Source organism: Tupaia chinensis, unplaced genomic scaffold, assembly GCF_000334495.1.
Source record: "Tupaia chinensis unplaced genomic scaffold, TupChi_1.0 Scaffold000671_2, whole genome shotgun sequence".
In the NCBI taxonomy this organism is placed as follows: Eukaryota; Metazoa; Chordata; class Mammalia; order Scandentia; family Tupaiidae; genus Tupaia; species Tupaia belangeri.
In genome coordinates, this window is record NW_006160194.1 from 474,798 (window position 1) to 492,231 (window position 17,434).

At 43.6% G+C, this 17,434-nt stretch overlaps 1 protein-coding gene and 2 pseudogenes across 9 annotated transcripts in view; 2 read left to right on the top strand and 1 right to left on the bottom strand.

Moving 5' to 3' along the window:
* The window catches only part of TRAF3 (TNF receptor associated factor 3), a 128,287-nt gene that overhangs the window by 22,512 nt on the left and 88,341 nt on the right, over positions 1 to 17,434 (top strand). For 8 of the 9 annotated variants that reach the window (XM_006160026.3, XM_006160023.3, XM_006160028.3 and 5 more), the window contains exon 1: positions 10,945 to 10,993. The exons of the other annotated variant lie outside the window; for it this stretch is intronic. The gene's annotated coding sequence lies outside the window, so the exon portion shown is untranslated. Of the gene's footprint in view, positions 1 to 10,944; positions 10,994 to 17,434 lie in introns of those variants that run through there. 9 annotated transcript variants of the gene reach the window in all.
* On the bottom strand, positions 10,928 to 15,153 carry LOC106733121 (sodium/potassium-transporting ATPase subunit beta-3 pseudogene; annotated as a pseudogene).
* On the top strand, positions 16,986 to 17,225 carry LOC102474887 (U6 snRNA-associated Sm-like protein LSm5 pseudogene; annotated as a pseudogene).

A 17,434-nucleotide genomic window follows, 5' to 3' on the forward strand; every position in this document is an offset into this window, starting at 1 on the left:
CACTGGGTCCAGGACATGAACCGTGGTCAACTACGTGGGAGTCCAGTGACATATCCATTTCGCTAACTGCTGGTTCCCGATCCTTGCCTATTTTTGAAGGCAAGGCTTAAGGACAGACAGGAAATCCATGTGCTGATCCAGAGAATAGGGGGAGCCATGGTGGGTGGAGCTTGTCAAAAGGGGAGCATTTCACATCACTGATCTGGGAGGACCTCATGGAGGAGGAGACGCAGACTTTGTTCACAAGCCCTGAGGAGGAGTAATCTGGCCCTCAGAGGATACCTGGTGTTTCACTTGGATGTCACCTTGCCTGTCTCCAGTGGGATTCCTGATTCCTCCCTGTCCTCACCCAGCTTAGGCCAGAAGACTGGGGTATATAGTCCAGGGTCCCCCTCCTCCCTTCAGTCCTGTGTCCTTCCTGGCCCAGGCAGCCGGTGCAGTGTTCCTTCCTGGTCAGTGCACTTCCCAGTGTACTCCAGGCCTTCTCTATGCAGCTGCCAGAGAGGTTTTAGAAATATAGGCCATCTCCTGCCCTTCGCTGACAACCTGCCAGTGGCATCCCACTGTGTTTAGTACACATGGCAGGCGTCCCTCCTTAGAGGCCTGGCCCCGCCCCTCCTGACCAAGCCCAGCCCAGCCATGTGAGCCTGCTTGTTCTCCCTGCATGCCTGCCCTGCATGCTGGCTTCCTCCGTGGCTTGTGGTCTTCTCTGCACCTTCACTCTGGGCTCTCTCTGCCCTGTTTCCTACAGGTGGCCTGCTTTAGAGGAGTCACCCACCTGTGCAGCCTTCCACGTGGAGGAGGCGAGGATGATTCATGGGGACCTGTCCTTCCCGCACAGTTGGGGTTTTTGCATAGGGGATTTTTCAGTCAGTTGTTTTTTCCTCACGTTTTGGAGTATTTAAAGAACTGAGGCCTTGGGTAGGGGTGGGGCAGTGTCTGCACCTCCTGAGAGTTCTCTGGTCCCTACAGCTGGTGTGTATTCCACACTGTTTTCATGGGGCCCAGGAAGATAGCCATGCAGCGATATTGTCAGTCAGCTCTGAAGTTAGAGCATGATGAGTGAGTTGGCCTCTTTTTTTTTTATTAAAAAAAAATGTTTTGCCATATGGTAGATGCACTTGCTGGAGACAGACAAAGGGATAGTGAGAAATCACCCCCCCCCCAGGGGGATGGGCATGCTGCAATCCCATCTCCATTTTTCTCCTGGAATTTTGGGCACACGTGCACATATATGTGCCCGATTTTATTTTTAAGCCACCAGGGCCAGACTCAGACTGTGATTGGCCATGTTGGAATCCGGCACCCTAATCACTACGCCACCTGCTGGTCCCATTTGTCCTTTCCTATCATGACAAAGGAAATGGGAAACTAATGCCATGGTGTGGGCATGGTTGCTCCAGCATGCACATTGGTGCTAGAAAGCAGTCGAGGCAGTTCTGTGCTCTGCCTGGGCCTTGTTCGAGCACTGAGTACCGGAGCGCATGTGTGGCTCAGTTTTCGGATGAGCAGGATATTGGGCGGGGCATGTAGGGACATTTTGAACTTTTTCTTCTGGAGCTGGTGCTAGAGCACTTTTGTCTCCAACTGGACAGTAAGCATAAAAAAGGATTCTTTTTTTTTTTTGGAGAGGTTTTCGCTATAGGACGTGTGCGCTTGCCAGACAGACAGAGAGAGACATAGAGACAGAAAGCGAGAAATCACCCCCCAGGGGGGATGGTCACGTTGCAATCCCTTCTCCATTCTCCTCTCGGGATCTTGGGCACGCAGGCACACACGCCTGGCGTGAGTTTTAAACCACCGGGTCCGGGACGCGAACCGCGGTCAACTACGTGGGAGTCCAGCAACATAGCCATTACGCTAACTGCTGGTTCCCCAAAAAAAGGACTCTTAACAGGCAAGTGTTAGAGGAATTCCTAGGCGGTCTCTGAGAGGAGATGTCGCATTATTTATGACAAGTGTTTGGTGATAGAGAAACTTTGAAACTAGTCTAGGTGGTGGATGAGATGGGAATACTGAATGTACATTTTCCTGGAGAGGGAAAATTGCATCTTCTAAGTCTAATGATTGATTCTGGCCCCAGTCTTAATTTTAATCCTTTTGAACTTGTTGATAAGATTGTCTTTTGGAAGTGGAGTCAGGGTGCATATACTTGCTGAGACAGGAAGCTGTGATCCTTTTTCTTCCAGTTCTCCATTCTGTGAGGATTTGAGGCACACATGTGCTCGTGCCCAGCATATTTTTCAAACTGCCAGGACCAGGATTCTAACCTCAGTTGACTATGTGGGATCTGGCTCCCAATGCATAGTGCTTACCACTGTTCTACAGAGTTGACCCAGTAAGATTGACTTGCTTGTTTCAAGTTTAATATATCACCTATAAATTTAATATATATAAAGCAAGGATTATTTTTAAGCTTTATAATAAAATTTTTCACAGCATAGTTTTTTTTTTTTTTTTTTTAAAGATACACTGTGTAGCCCTGGTTGGCCTTGAACTTGGGATTCTCCTGTCTCAACCTCCCAAAAAGCTTGATTTACAGGTGTATTCCACTGTGCCCAGCAATAGCATAGAATTTTAAAGATCACGGGTTGCGGTATTGTGCTGCTTAGGAGGCAATCCCACCGGAGACATAGTTTGAATCTCTAACTAGGTCAGCCTGACACACACTGGGCATGTGTGTAATGGAGCCCTTGGGAGCTCACTGGCTATTTATTTATTCATATTTATTATTATTTTAAAGACTATTTTATGTATTACTGTTTTTAAAAAATTTGCTATTGGGCACATGTACTCACCAGAGAGACAGGGAAAGGGAGAGACAGGGAGGGAGGGAGGGAGAGAAAGAGAAAGAGAAAGTGAGAAAGCAAGCTACCACGTCTGGGACTCTAACCAAGAGGTCAGCCATGTGGGGTTCAGCATCTTAACCACCACACTACTTGCTAGTCTGGAGCCTTTTTTTTTTCCCCCCAAGATTTTTGCTGTAGGGTATGTGCACTTGCCAGAGACACACAGGGAGTCAGAAAATGAGAAATCACCCCCCAGGGGGATGGCCACCTCAGTTCCTTCTCTTCCATTCTCCTCTCAGGATTTTGGGCACTCATGCACATGCACTTGGTCTGAATTTCAGGCTGCTCCATCCAGGACTCAAACTGCGGTCAGTCATATGGGAGTCCAGCGCCTTAACAACTATGCCACCTGCTGGCCTCCTCGTTGGTTATTAAAAGAGCAAATGTCTGCTGATCAGGCATGCCAGTGCCCAGGATCTTGCAGTCTGTTTGATTGGGGAAAGGAGGTCACAGTGTGACCAGACCATGTGGAGGTTGATCAGCTCACCCTGTTTCACTCCTACGTGCATGCATGTGCTCTCTGTCATGAATAAAGAAAAAAATCTTTCAAATAAATAAGAAAATAAAGAGTATGTGGACAGGAACAGATCTATCTAAGTCATCTAACTGAAATTAAACTAAGGAAATGCCCTCCATCTAACTCCAGACTCTTCCTGTATTCAAGAAGCATATTAGAAATCTGTTTTACCAAAAACAAATTCTTTAGTGAATTGTGATGGGTAATTCTTAAATAGGTAGTTTAAAATTTAACATATTTGGGACAGTCTAGTGGTGACTAAGGCACTGGACTCCCACATGGCTGACTGCAGTTCTAGCCCCAGACCCAATGGTTTGAAAATCACACTGGGTGTATGTGTGTGCATGCCCAAGATCCTGAAAGGAGAATGGAAGAGAAGGGACTGTGATGTGGCCATCCTCCTTGGGGAGTGATTTCTCACTTTCCCTCTCTCTGTCTCTCCACTAAGTGCTTGTGCCCTTTGGCAAAAACCTAAAAAAAAAAAAAAAAAAAAGGGAAGGAACATATTCTACGTTAAAAGCGGTAAAAATTTGAGGGACCAGCAGTTGGCATAATGGCTATGTTGCTGGACTCCCATGAGGTCGACTGTGGTTCGAGTCCCAGACTCAGTGGCATAAATTCATACCGAGTGCGTGTGCGTCCAAGATCCTGAGAGGAGAATGGAAAAGAAGGGATTGCAGCGTGGCCATCCCCTCAGGGGGTGATTTCTTGCTTTCTGTGTGTCTCTGTCTTTCTGGCGAGTGCACACACCCTATAGCAAAAACCTCTCCAAAAAAAAAAAAAAAGTGATACACTTGAAAGATTCTCAGACAGAACACTTTGTATTGGTATTATATACTAAGTGATGTGAGGATAGAAATAGATTTTTCTTACCTGTAGTCTCTTACCTTTGGTCTCCAGGGTGGGGGAGGGCAGGCATTCCAACATAACTGTGAGACAAGGCAAAAGAACACAGAAGGCAGAGTGGAGTGGTAATAGCAACTGATAGTTCATAGAGGCAGAAATGTCAGAGTGGGACATTGGAGTTCAGCATGGGAGCATAGTATCTCAAATTGGTTAGCAAACTACAGATCTAAGAACAGTTTTTATATTTTTTAAAAGAATTATTTCATTTAACTTTATTATTTATTTATACATACATACATACATGCATACCAGAGATGGACAGAGTGAGAGAGCGAGAAAGAGAGAAAAAGATAGTGAGAAAGCAAGCCTCCAGGTCCGGAACTTGAACCGCAGTCGCCCATGTGGGAGTCCAGAATCCTTAACCACCATGCCATCTACTGTCCCTGTTTTTTTTTTTGTTTTAAGAATTATGTTTTATTTAACTTTATTATTTTATTTTCCAGTTTGATTAGAAAGAGACAGAAAGAGAGGAAAAGTGAGAAAGCAACCTACCAGGTCTGGGATTTGAACCATGGTCGGCCATGTGGGAGTCCAGCACCTTTAACCACCATGCCACCTGATGGACCCCTGGCCCCCCCTCCCCTTTTTTTAATAAACGTCTCACATATTTATTACTGTACCAACCTACCAATGCAGAACTTAGAGACAAGGTGAAGCATCATTTTTTCCCCAATAAACACAAGTGTCCAGTCAGTGGTGACCATTTTCAGCTTGATGCTGCAAGACCATAGTGACCTCGGTACAGCATAAATATATGGGCCACATCCTGTCCAGTTCCTCATAGACCCAGTTTGGTTCTTCTCCAGTGTCTCCTCTTGGCGTTGTATCCGGTTTTATTACCAGTTTTCATTCTAATCCGCTGGGGAATAGGACAATTTTGCTTCTGTTTTTTTGGCCAGAACCCTCTTGATTCTGAAAGTCTTGTGAGAAGATATGGCGAAGAGCCAAGTGGACTGCACACACCCCGATGGCGGAGAAAGGAAGAGAGCTGGCCCTGGTTTTTAAAAGATTGTAAAAAAATAAATCAGGAGGAATATGTAGCAGAAACTATGTGACCCATGAAGTCTCAAATATTTACTGTTTGGCCCCTTATGGAAAAAAATGTTTACCAACTCTTAGCTTAAAGGGTCAAGGCATGGGGCCGGCAGGTGGTACGGTGGTTAAGAGTGCTGGACTCCCACATGGCTGACTGCGATTCAAGTCCTGGACCTGGTGGCTTGCTTTCTCACTTTCTCTCACTTGCTCTCTCTTGCTCTCGCTCTGTCTCTCTTTGGTCAAATTTTAAAAATAATGCAATCCTAAATAAAGTTAAATAAAATAATTCTTAAAAAAAAAAAGAATTGGCTAATATTAAAAGAAAGGGTCAAGGCGTGATATATACGAAACCCCCAAATGTCGATGAGTGGGAGTAGGGTGGTGGTGGTAGTATTGCCAAGGGAGGGAGAGTGAGGACACTATTTCTCACAGGTTGTGCCCTGGGTCTTACTGGGTGCTTAGCGTTAGGGATGCGGAGGAGGGGAGGGTAAAGATCATATTTCATCTGAATGCCAACAGGTTTGACTTGTGAACCCTAAGAAGCTTTTGAGTTGGGATCAGCAGTTAGCGTAATGGCTGTGGCGCTGGATTCCCATGTAATCGACCGCGGTTTGAGTCCCGGACCCGGTGGCTTAAACTCACACTGGGCGCGTGTGTGTGCGTGCCCAAGATCCCGAGAGGAGAATGGAAGAGAAGGGATTGCGGCATAGCCGCCCCTCTTGGAGGTGTGATTTCTCGCTTTCTGTCTCTCTGTCTGTCTCTGTCCCTGTCTGGTGAGCGCACGTGCCCTATAGCAAAAACCTCTCCTCCCCCCCAAAAAAAGCTTTTGAGTAGGAGAATGTCAGTGTTATAATTAGAGTTAATTGTGAGAAACTGAAATAAATATATTTTTTCCCCAAAATGCTCATCTGAACGTGTGAAACTGTTCTTCACTAGATCTTAGCCAGAACATTAAGAAGCGATGTGAGAAAGTTGTTCCTAAGTGATTGTATCTCAGAGCCAGCCACACACTCTCTGTTCTCTGTGCAGGTGGGTCCAGAATTCCTGGTAAAAGGTGAAAGATTTGGTGATGTGTTTATCAGGATCGTTTACATTTTCCAGTCAGTAGCAGTAGCAGACATCTGTGAAATCTCATTGATCCCCTAATTTGAGGAACTTGAGAGACCCTGGAGAAAAACAGAACAATTCTTGCTGAAATCAGTCATTGTGCTTCAACTGTTAAATCTCTGAGTGGAGAATTTTTATTCTGTATACTGTGTCAAAAGCAGCCTATCTAGGGGTGGATGAATGCTTTGAGAGATTAAATGTATAAAAGGTACCTTAACTTCAGTAGATATTCTGACTCACAATGACAGGACCTCTCCCAGAGTTGAACCTTGTTAGTCTTTTTTTTTTTTTTTCTTTAAAGGGAGATTTTTGCTATAGGGCACATGTGCTCGCCAAGTGACAGAGACAAACAGAAAGTGAGAAATCATCCCCCTGGGGGGATGGCCATGCCGCAGTCCCTCCTCCTCTTGAGAATTTGGGAACGCGCACACACACGCATGCACCCAGATAGTCACTTATTTTAAGAAGGAAACTTCCAGGAGAAAACCGGGTAAAGATTTCCTAACTTGGAAAGAGCATATACCTAGACAGAACACATTAAGATAAAAATAAAGGAAGCAGCAGGTGGTGTGGTGGTTAAGGTAGCTGGATCCCACACGGATGGCTACGACATGGTTTGAGTTGTAGACCCTGTGGCTTGAAAAACATACAAGGCGTGTGTGTGTGTGTGTGTGTCTGTGTGTGCATGCTCAAAATCTTGAGGGGAGAAAGGATTGCATTATGGACATCTCTCCCTGAAGGGTGCTTTCTCATTTTCTCTGTCTGTCTCCACTAAGCACATATGCCCTATAGCAAAAATTAAAAAAAAAAAAAAAAAAAAAAGGAAAAAAAAAATTGAGTTGTTGGAAAACGCATTTTCTATTATTGTATTTATCACTAAAAACATCATGATGTGCTTTTTTTTTTTTGAGAGGTTTTTGCTATAGGACGCATGTGCTCGTCAGACAGAGAGACAGACAGAGAGATAGAAAGTGAGAAATCACCCCCCGGGGGGATGGCCATGCCACAATCCCTTCTCCTCCATTCTCCTCTTGGGATCTTGGGCACGCACGCACATGCGCCTGGCGAACCGCAGTCGACTATGTGGGAGTCCAGCGACATAGCCATTATGCTAACTGCTGGTCCCATGATGTGCTTTTGTATGTAAAAGTGTGTCATGACTTTTCTGACAATCCAGTGTTTCCCCGTATTCCCTCACCCTTCTGTTTTGATGTACAGAGCTTTAATCTGTCTTTAGTATGTATGCACTTAGGTCATTTTATAAGAATGAAGTACATTATATGCTTTATTTTTTACACTGGGATGAAGCCTGATCGTTATGGGGATGTTGAGTTGTCGTGTTCCCGTGACTGTTTCTGCACTGCCCTCCCGTGCGGTTTTGTTGCTGCTTTCTGTACTAGTGCCATGGGAGCCAGTGTGAGCACTCGTGACTGTTTCCTGTAACCTCACACAGGGAACTGTTGGCTGTGGACTGCTTTTCTGGAGGTCAGAACTCTTTGTCTGGAATACACAGGTGTGGAAGGCCTTCATCAAAGCCACTCAGTTTGATCCAAAGTTGCTAAGGTGGACCAGCTTGTGAAGACAATACTACTCCAGCAAAACAGCAGTTGCCTTTCTGACCTGAACTCTTCAGAAAAGCCTTGTCTACACCAGGGTCATTCCCAAAGAGTTCTACCAGACCTGGGAGACTGGGACCCCCCCAACCCTCGGCTTGTCCATTTGGAGCCTCATTCTTCTCCTTGTCCCTGAGAGTTTGTACTGCTTAGTCATGAAGTCACCATCCTTACTAGAACAGATGGGCAGATCTTTCCCAATCCCCAGGGAACCCTGTCTGGAGGATTGGTACCCTCAGAATTAATTCTGAACACAGAGGGCCCTGTGGGCTTGGTTTCAGAGGATGCTCATCTCTGTGACTTGTATCTGTTTGCACTTGCTTCTCTTGCTGAGCTCTCCCTGAGCTACACCACTACCTGCCTGTACCAAAGTGTTCATTTTCAAGTTGAGTGTGTGTGTGTAATTTGTCAGTGGGTGTGTGTGCTTGCTGGAGAGACACGGAGAGAGAAAGCAAAGAAGCCCTCCCTCACCCCCCGTGGGGAGTGCTCATACTACAGTCCTTTCTCCATCTCTCCTTCCTTTTGGGATTTTGAGCATGCATGCACACATGCACATGTATCCAATGTGATTTTCAAGTTGCCCGGTCTGGGACTTGAACTGTAGTCAGCTATGTGAGATGCAGCCACCCTAAACACTGGGCAATAGGCTAGCCCCCTTTATTATTTTTAATTAAAATTTCTTTCTTTCTTTCTTTCTTTTTTTTTTTTTTTTTTTTTTTGTGGGGGCTAGCCTAATAGTTAAGGGATCCAGATACCACATGACAGACCATCGTTTGAGTCCTAGCCCCAATGGCGTGACAAGCATGCTATGCATGCATGCTTGTGTGCCCCCAATATTGACAGGATAGAGAAGTGGAAGAGAAAGGATTTTGGTGTGACTATGCCTCATGGGGGAGGGAATGAAGATGCTTTCTCCCTCTCTCTCAGTGTCTCTCTGGTAAGTGCACATGCTCCCTGTCAATATTTTTTAAAAAATTGAGTAATGTTATAATTTACTTTTTAAAATAATAGATTTATTGAGGTGTAATTCAGATACAAAATTTGCCATTTTTTGTGTATGATTCAGTGATTTTTAGTGTTTTAAGCCATTATGTCCGGGACTGAAACCTAGGTCAAGTATGTGGGAGTCCAGAGATGTAACCATTACGCCATCTGCTGATCCCTCATTGTGGTCTTACTACTTTTTTTTGGAGGGGGGTAGAGGGTTGTTTGTTTGTTTTGCTATAGGGTGCATGTGCTTGCCAGAAAGAGAGACAGAGAGTGAGAAATCACCTCTTGGTGGTGGGGGTAGGGGGGTGGGGGTGGTGGCGGCCCTATCCCTTCTCCTCCATTCTCCTCTTGGGATCTTGGGCGCATATGCACCCAGTATGAGTTTAAGTCACCAGGTCTGGAACTTGAACCACACACAGTCGACTACATGGGAGGTCAGCGAAATAGCCATTACGCCAACTGCTGGTTCCGTGGTCTTACTACTTTTATGCTTGTCTGTTTATGTTTTATGCTTGTCTATCCATCAGGTGAAAGACATTAGGTTTTCTTCTCTTTTTGGATATTGGAATAATGTCCTCTTATGAACACTCCCACATAAGTTTTTGTGTGAATGTAAGTTTTTCTTTGTATGTATAGCTGGGTTGTATAGTCTCTTATGGTTAACGTTTGAGGAATTGCCAGTGTTTTCCAAAGCAAGTGGGACATTTTCTGTTCTCATCAGTGTGACAATTCCAGTTTCTCTTCATCTTCACCAACAGTTGTTATTATCTTTTATCATTTTAGATGTCCTAGTAAGTAAGAAGTGGTATCTCACTGATTTTGATTGACATTTCCCTAATGACTAATAATATTAAACATCTTTTCATTTGCTTAGTGACTGTTTATATATATATTCATTGGAAAAATGTTCCAATCCTTTGCCCATTTCAAAATTGGGATATTTGCCTATTACTGAGTTGTTTTTTTTTTTTTTTAACTTTCGAATCCACTTTTATTTTCTTTTGTTCTCCTCACATACAAAACTTCACACATCATGTTTCTTACAGTTAGTTATTAAGTCACTTGATGTCAGCAAGGTACCATTTTATCCCTAAAGATTTGTTGGCATCAAAATTTGACAGTTGGTGGGGCCAGCAAGTGGCATGGTGGTTAAGGACACTGGACTCCCACATGGCCAACCATGGTTCAAGTCTCGGACCTGGTGGCTTGCTTTCTCACTTCCTCTCTCTCTCTGTCTCTCTCTCTGATCAAACTGGAAAATAACAATGATAATAATAATAAATAAAGTTAAATAAAATAATTCTTTTTAAAAAAAATCTGACAGTTGGGACCAGCAGTTAGCGTAATGACTATGTTGCTGAACTCCCATGTAGCTGACCACAGTTCGTGTCCCAGACCCGGTGGCTTAAAACTCATACCAGGCGCGTGTGCGTCGTGCCCAAGATCCCGAGAGGAGAATGGAGGAGAAGGTATTGCGGCGTGGCCATACCCCTGGGGGGGTGATTTCTTGCTTTCTATCTCTCTGTCTTTCTGGCAAGCGCACACGCTCTGTAGCAAAAACCTCTAAAAAAAAAAAAATCTAACAGTTAACCACGGTCATATCCTTAAACTACATAGCACAGCACATTAAGCTTTACACGCTTGGCGATTAAACCACAGAGAGAGAGGACAAGATTCCCGATTCTGCATGCTCAGAATCAGGTGTTCCCCATCCCTATCTGACCACTGAATACTGGTTCAAAGGGCAACGGAGGCAACAGGCAGTTACTTCAGAGGACACTGAACTATGGTCAGGAGGCCCATTGTGATGTCACCCAGTGTCATATACCATGCCACCTTTCTCTAAGGTGACAGGTCCAGCTGATAAAAAGAGAACACAGTATTTACTCTTTGGAGACCTCCTACTCAGACTATGCATGCACGGTGGCTTTGAATGTAACTCGTCCCAGAAACTTGTGATCATCCTGGTTTCTCAGGTTGGGTGACTCATCGACTTTGCACTCAACTGTTCTTTTCTATAGCCGTTGTGATCAAAGGGGACCTGGACAGCAACTAGGGGTTATAGATATCCCACAATTTTTTTTCCCGTAATACGGAAAATATTTTAAGTCTGTAACTCCAAGATTAGGATAGTGTTTAAAGCTGCTGTGTATTTACCCTTCTCAGTACAGTCTATCCTTTGTTCTCCTTTAGGCTTTAGCCAATTATTTTGTTCATTTTCCCAAGAATACAGGAGTTTCCTTGGGAATAGCCAAAATCAGCATCATCCATACCACTGCATGGTTGAACTATTGTAAGAGGAAATGGACATTCACTCTTCTGGTCAAAAAGCACTCCATCATGACAGCCTGTGACATTCTTCTGCTCTCATGTAGTATATGGCTCTAGAAACTTCTTAAGGTCTTGAATGTACTCTTCATAGGAAGCTGGATTAGACAGGCTGAATGAATATTCCAATGCAGTCGCTGGTTTTGGAAAAACTGTAAGTCCTGGACTGGGGATCTGGTCATGGTATTTTGGAACCTCATCATTCAGAGTCTGAAGCATAACCCACACTGTGAGAAAAGTGCAGCCAGGAACCCATAAAACACTAGGTAGAAGAGCAAGATCAAACCCCAGCTCTTGGTGACGTGCCCCAAGATCTCATCTACAACTCTCTGGGTTGTAGATGAAGAGCTTCCAGTCAGCCAGGATCTAGTTGAAGGACTTCTTCTTCATAGTGTGTGCAGGGAAGACCAGGGAAGCAGCAGCTGCAGGTGTCCAGGCTCTCGGGGCACAGCCCAACGGTGGAGGATGGGACGGCTGAGGACATCTTGTTGCTGGAGCTGACTGCCAAGTTTCTTTCTTTCTTTTTTTAAAGAGATTTTTGCTACAGGGCGCATGCGCTTGCTGGAGAGACAGAAAAAGAAACCACCCCACCCCCCACCCCAGGGGGAATGGCCATGCTGTAATCCCTCCTTCTCCATTCTCCTTTTGGGATTTTGGGTATGCACACACACTTACCTGGTGTAAATTTTAAGTCAGGTCCAGGACTCAAACCATGGTCAACTACTTGGGAGTCCAGCGACGAAACCATTACACCATCTCCTGGTCCTGAAAATTTTAAAAAAATTGGAATGCATGGGCCCTGTTATGTGGGTTTTTTTTTTTTTTTTTTTTTTTTTTTTAAATTTTTTAAAAGAATTATTTAATTTAACTTTGCTTATTATTATTATTTTCCAGTGTTTTGATGAGAGAGAGAGACAGAGAGAGGGAAAGTGAGAAAGCAAGTTGCCAGGTCCAGAACTTGAACCGCATTCAGCCATGTGGGAGTCCAGCGCCTTTAACCACCATAGCACCTGCTGCCCCCATTACTGAGTTTTGAAGTCTTATACATACTCTGGGTGCAATTTCTAATTTCTTCATTCCAGGACATGTATTATTTCCAAATATTTTCTTCTATTCCTTGTTTTTTTTTCTTTCTTTTCTTTTTTTCCTTATTTGCTGTAAGGGTACATGTGCTCACCGCAGAGAGACAGAGAAATAAAATAAGAAAGCCATCCCCATAAGGGGGATGACCATGCCTCAGTCCTTTCTGCTTCCTTGTTGGAGTTTTCAGCACACATGCACATCCAGTTGCCTTAACCACCAGTGTACTAGCTGACTTTCTTATAATGTCCTTTTCTTTTTTTTTTAAAGAATTTATGTAATTTTATTTATTATTAAAAAATTACTATAGGGCATGTGCACTTTAGTAAAGAGAGAGAGAGAGAGAGAAAGTAAGAAAGCAAGCCTCTGGGTCCTAGACTCTAACCACAGTCAGCTATGTGGGAGTCCAGTGCCTCACCACACCACCTGCTCACATCTCTCTTAATGTTTTTTTTTTTTTTTTAAGAGTTATTTTATTTAACTTTATTTATCCATGTATTTAATTTGATCAGAGGGGGACAGAGCAAGATAGAGAAAGTGAGAAATCAAGCCACCAGGTCTGGGACTTGAACCGCAGTTGGGCATATGGGAGTCCAGCGCCCCCCACCACTATGCCACCTGCCGGCCCCATCTTTTAATACTCTTAATGGTGTCCTTTGGTGCACCAAAGTTTTTAGCTTCAATGAAGTCCAATTCATCAATTTTTTTCTTTAGTTACTTGGGCTTTTGGTATCATAATTAAGAAACCATTGCCTGATACAAGATCACAAAGATTTATACCTATTTTCTTCTTAGAGTTATATGATTTTAGTTCTTTTATTCTTTGATGCATTTTGGCTTTATTTTTGTTTTTAATGTGAGGTAGAAGTTCAGTTATTTGGTTTTTGTTTCCTTTTTTTTTTTTTTTTTTTTAGAGATTTTTTGCTATAGGTTGTGTGCACTTGCCAAAGAGAAAGAAAGTGAGAAACCACCACCCTGGGGATGGTCACCCATAGTGCCTTCTCTTCCATTCTTCTCTTGTGTTTTTGGGAACGCATGCACACGCATGACTGGTGTGTTTCAAGCCACCGGGCCTGGGACTTAAACTGCAGTTGGCCATGTGGGAGTCCAGCATCTTAACCACTGTGCCGCCTACTGGCCTCTCAGTTTTTTTTTTTTTTAATTTCCAGAGGCCACATGGACTTGCCAGAGGGAGAGAAAGCACTCCTCCTGATGGGGTGTGACCAATCAATCCCTTCTTTTTTGTTTCTCAGTCCTGATGAGATTTTAGGCATATGCACACATGCTCCTGGTGTGTTTTTCAAGCCGCCAGTGCTGGCATTCGAGCCACAGTCAGCCATGTAGATTCTGGATCGCTTAACACTAGGCTACGGGGGCCGGCTTGCCCTTCTGCATGTGGACATCTGGTTGTCCATTTGTTAAAGAGACTATTCTTTCTCCATTGAATGTCTTGGTACCATTGTCAAAAATAAGTTGACTGTAGATGCAAGGGCTTATTTCTGGACTCTTAATTATTTTCTGTTGGTCTTTATATCTGTCCTTAGGCTGGTACTGTCTTGATTACTTAGCTTTGTAGTAAGTTTCGTTTTTTGTTTTTTTTTTGAAGAATTATTTAACTTTATTTTATCTTAATTTGACCTGAGATGGACAGAGAAAGAGAAATTGAGAAAGCAAGCCAGGTCCGGTACTCAAACTGCAGATGGCCATGTGGGAGTCCAGCATCTTTAGCCATTACGTTACCTGCCAGCCCTGCCTTGTAGTAAGTTTGTTTTTTTAATGGTGAAAAAAAATGTGTTTTTAGAATTAGCCAGCTGGACTGGCTTTAGATAATCCCAATTTTTGTTGGCAACATCCAAAGCATTGTAATCAGGAGCCAGTTGCATGTACATGTGCCTTCTCTCCATCAGGCCTGATTAGAGTGTTGACCTTGACCACGTCAGTATCATAGAGCTTTTTCACAGCTCGTGTGATCTGGTGCTTGTTGGCCTTGACACTCACAATGAACACAAATGTGTTGTCCTCTATCTTCTTCATGGCAGACTCGGTGGTCAGGGGGAACTTGTTGCTCCTGGGGGTGCTCTTCCAAGGATATTTGGGCTGCCCCTGCAGCCAAAGAGTCTTGGGCCTCCGGAAGGTGGGTGATGTACAGATCTTTTTTTCCTTATGACTGTGGACGCCTTTCAGCACTGCCTTCTTGGCTTTCAGCTTTAACTTCAGCTCTGGGAGGGGCAAGAGCTTCCTTCTTCGCTTTTGGTGCCATCTTGGCGAAAAGTGTTAAGTTTTGAAATTGAGAGTTATGAGTCCATATTTGTTCTTTTTCAAGATAGTTTATTCTGTGTCATTTGTATTTTTATGTGCTTCTTAACATGGATTTATTAGTTTTTGCATTCTGCAAACTGTGGCTTCTTTCACTTACAGTGTCATGAGTGTTTCCCTTTTCATACTCTGTAATTGAGCCATCCAGAACAGTAACCATGATCCAGATGTGACTGGTAAGCACTGGAAATGTGGTCAGTGTATCTTGAGATATGTAAACTACACGCTAGATTTTTGAAGACAGTGTGGAAAAAAGAATGCAAAATATCTCAGTAATTTTTGCTATTGATGGATTACATTGTAATGCTAAAATTTTATGTTGTGTTAACTAACGCACATTAAATAATCTTACATGGGACTGACTTTGTAGAATAGCAAAAATATGCTACTCGAGAGAAGCCAGATTCCGCATGGCGACCCTGGCCTGGTTAGCCTGAACCATCCTGTGTGCATGTGTGAGTGCCCAAGTTCCAGTGGATAGGAGGACTGGAGAAGGGACCATGGCATGGAGGGTTCTCATCTCTCTCTTTCCCCCTCTCCCATGCATGCTCATGCACTGTATCATGGGGAAAAACTTTTTTTTAAGAATTATTTTATTTAACTTTATGTATTTATTTACTTGTTTTAATTTGACCAAAGAGGGACAGAGAGAGAGAGAGAGAGAGAAAGCAAGAAAGCAAGCTGCCAGATCTTGGACTCGAACCGCAGTCAGCCATGTGGGAGTCCAGTGCCTTTAACCACCATGCCACTTTGCCTGCCCCCCAAAAAAGAAAAAAACAATTAAAAGTTTGCCAGAATGCACATATACTCATTAGAGGAAGAGGGACAAAAGGGAGAGGGAGAAAGCACCCTTTAGTGGGGTGTGGTCACTGCAGTCCCTTCTCCATTTCATCATCCTTTTGGGATTGGAGCTTGCATGGACACAAACCTGGCTTATTTTTCAGGCTACCAAGGCCAGGATTCTAACTGCAGGTTGGCCATCTGAGATCCAGCTCCTTCAAGTACTAGGATAGGACTAGTCCTAAAAAATCATTTGAGTTGTTTCTTTTTAGTTTTTTAAGATGGTTACTAGAAGACTTAAAACTATATATGTGATTCACATATTTCTGTTGGACAGAGGTACTATTTATTTATTACTTTATTGCTAGAGGGGATGTATGTGCATGAGGGTGGGAGAACACCTTCGAGTGGGGCATGGGCATGCTGCAACCCTTTTCCTCTATGTCTCCATCCCATCATCATTTGTGGCATACATGTACACAAGTCTTAGTATGTTTTTCTTTTTTTGAGAGATTTTTTTTGCTTATAGGGCACAAGTATGAGACAGACAAAAAAGCAAGAAATCACTCGCCTGGGGGATGACCATGCTGCAATCCCTCCTCCATTCTTCTCTCGAGATTTTGGGCATGCACACACACGCATCTGGTGTGTCTCAAGCCACCGGGTCAGGGCTTGAACCACAGTTGACCACTAGTAGTCCAGCACCATGTGGGAGTCCAGCAGCACCCCACCTGCTGGCTTCTTAGTGTGTTTTCAAGTCTCCAGAGCTGGTTTGGATCTGTAGTTGGCCATATGGGATCTAGCCCCTAGTGTACAACTGTTAATCTCTGCACTTTATGGTTGGCTGCCCAGATAGGTTTTGATAACATGACATTCTACTATATGGTTGATTGTACAGTGATTACATGATTGTGTCAGCTTCTTGATTTTGTTCTCTGCTGTTGGACACTTGAGTTGTCTCCATTTATCTCTGTTTTATACTGCGGGTAATGAGTAACCTTGTAGCTAGGCCCTCTGCACTCCCTGACTGCTGCCAGAGTGAGTTCATAGGTGGGCTTGGGAAGTCTGGGTACTATACCTCTGTGTCCAGGATTTGTAAACTCTTGTGGGATAAAGTCGTTGAATGAGTGAGTGAATATTGTCACCTTAACAAAAAATAAATTTTCAAAATAAGACTGTAAACAGGTTTACTCAACAGATGTTGCTTGAGCCCCTCACAGTGAGTTGGGTTCTGTTCCAGGAGTTCAGAGCACAGTGGTGAATGAGTCCAAATTCTGGCCGCCTTCCTGTTTATGTTCTAATGGAGAAAGGGATAGTCAAAAGACCAGGAAATGCTGGTGGCTAGGTGGGAGGTGGAGTCGACCAGGTGGAGACAGAGTTGGTGTGGAATGGATGGGAGATGATGGAGTGCGGCGAGGCTGGAGAATTCTGATCATCTCCAGTGTTTTGTCTTAAAAACTGCTTTCCAAGATAGGAGAGCTTGTGGACAACTGTATAGGATCAAGAATTCACATTGTGATGAAAAGTGAGAAGGAAATTGTTGGTACACTTGTAGGATTTGATGACTTTGTCAATATGGTACTGGAAGATGTTACTGAATTTGAAATCACACCAGAAGGAAGAAGGATGACTAAATTAGATGAGATTTTGCTAAATGGAAATAATATAACAATGCTGGTTCCTGGAGAAGGACCTGAAGTATGAATGGATATCCTAGACTTGTGCTAGATTGTTTTGTCTTGCAGTGGCAACAGATTACAATTTTTTTTAACCTTTTAATGTCGGGTCCTGTAAAGCTGTTTCCCATTAAAGGGAAATGCTTTGAAGATGTATGCCTGTTTTTGTAAGTTAATCTTGATTATTTTGGAAAAAGAAGAAAAGTTTGTTTTTTTAAGGCTAAAATAAAGATGTTA